Here is a 2,324-nt window from a genome sequence, read left to right as displayed (position 1 = left end):
GTGTCTCCAGTGTTCCTCCGTGTTCCTTTTGGTGAGCTTTAGGTTTTATATTTTTTGGCCTTTTGTGATTTTTGATTTTGAGTTTTGGTTGTATTTCTTGCCATTTTAGTTAAAGAGTTTTTTTGTGCCATGGCATTTGGGTCCCTCCTTTTTTGAGTTTTTTCTTCACTACAGTTTTGTAAAATCAAGAGAAAATAAAGTTTAGTGTTTTATCATTTCATCATCCTGTCATTTGGTTTCTGGGAAAAAAAAACAAACAGCTCGGAGTTTTTTTCTTATCAAACACATGTAAGAAAGCTCATCTGCAGCTTCACTGTTGCATCACATTTTTCACACTTCTTAAATAAACTGTTGGGGAAATTAGTAGATAAATAAATGTGGTAAAAACGCTGAGCAGGAAAAGATGATCTGATCTGAGGCCAAATTCGAGTAACAGGACATCTAACATGACAAAAATACAGGAAATTAAACATGTTGTCAAGGGGACTTGGTGCAAAAAAGTTAGCTAGTACAGGAAAACAGTAACAACTGTATTAATGATGAGTGAATATGTTCCGTCATAAGTATAACAATGTAAAACTCTATTCACACATGCACAAAACTCCTAAAATGTCCTCAGCGTACTCAAGTGATCAAGACAGCTCAGCTCTTCTGTCAGACTTTACTCTGAAGTTTTCCTGTCAGTCCTCTAGTTTTTGTACCTCTCACAGCCAAACTGAAGGAAACTTCCTGTTGTGATTAACAAATGTGAACAAACAACCCTGATCACAAAACTCCTCTGGCTCAGATATGGACCAAAAGACCGACAAAGGTTTTGCCAACATTTAGGCTAAAATCTGGCCCAAGTGTGTGACAGCAGTGTCTGAACCAGAACGAACTGAGACCTCTACCAGGACTACACCAAATACCTGATATGGCTTACAGCTGGGCCTTTTATAGAAAACCTGTATTGGGGAGGTTTGGTAAAGCCTTATGGCCCTTACCCATAATTTCCACAATGGCTGTGCCGCGCTTTGCAGCACCACGGTTTTGCTCTGACCGAGGGCGAGCGGCACTGGAAGCTTATGTAGAGCACCAGGGGAAATATCTGTGAGTTACACAGGAAAAGTCTGTCAACAGTGGATTACTTTACCTTTTTGAGTTGAGCTGTCATTCACCACGACGTGATTCCATGATTTTATTGCTTCCCTCATGGGTGAGCACAGGAAGTTAAAAGGTGACTGTTTGCTTTAAGGATGTGTTTCATGTAAAATTCTGAGGCTTTTTGCCTAAAAAGTTCCCTTTTCCTCATCAAGGGAGCTGGTACAGCTCTGTGACCCACTGACCTCCTGGTGACCTTTTGCTCTCGCTGCAAGATGAGACATGTTGATATGGTGATGATTTACAGATGGGACTTTGTGCATTGAGTTGTATTTTAAAAGTACCAGATACTTTACACCAGTGGTACTCAACCTTATTCTAACCCAGGAGCCACATTGTCTTAAAAATACTATTGCAAGAGCCACAATCCAAAACCAGGCGTGTGATGATCAATCTATCCATAGCTGAAATGAAACAGTGAATTGGTGGATTATTGTGTCGTTAAATGGGATGAAATAGGCAACATAAAAATGTCTGTATAGTGTCAGAAGAAAGGATATTTCACAGATAATAAGCATATGTTTTTATTTATGTAAGTTCCACCTGGACTAAAGTCTTTTTAAAATGTCAGAACATGCTGACTTAGAGCTATGAGAAGCTTTTCAGAGAGCTGATGCATTACAGTGTCTGTTTGGGTATTAGTATTTCATATTTGTACAATTTCTGTAGTTCTGTGACTCTGTTAACTTAAAGTTATGTTTTCTATTTTTGTTCCTCTCATCATTATTGCTTTTAGCTCCTCGTTGATGATGATGCGCATCGCAAAAATCATCATCAAATATGAGTATAGAAGACCATTGGCAGGAAGTGACTGAAGAAATCTGTTAAAATGAGGGCATTAGAAGCTCCACTGAACACAAGACAGCACACCTCTATGAATGAACTTACTGAAGGGACACACCACCAGTGGACTTCCTCTACACTCTTTTACGTACGTTCCTCCATCCTGGGTGCACCCGACAGTAATAATACACAAGTTTTATTTGAATTTCAGGGCTTCAGACTGCCCTTAAATGGTCGCATTTTGCCCCTAAAATTTGAGACAGTGCGAGTGAAATTTTTCATCTACTCGCGCATGTGCGACCAGTAAATTTTGATTTTTAAAATTATTATTAAATATTTTTTGTTGCTGACAAACTTCTGCTCTACACTCCAGCCCAGTTGTTGGCGATAATGCACAAATG

Source organism: Cheilinus undulatus, linkage group 14 (genome assembly GCF_018320785.1).
Source record: "Cheilinus undulatus linkage group 14, ASM1832078v1, whole genome shotgun sequence".
NCBI lineage: Eukaryota > Metazoa > Chordata > Actinopteri > Labriformes > Labridae > Cheilinus > Cheilinus undulatus.
The sequence above is the reverse complement of the archived record's forward strand: the minus strand, read 5'-3'. Positions refer to the sequence as shown.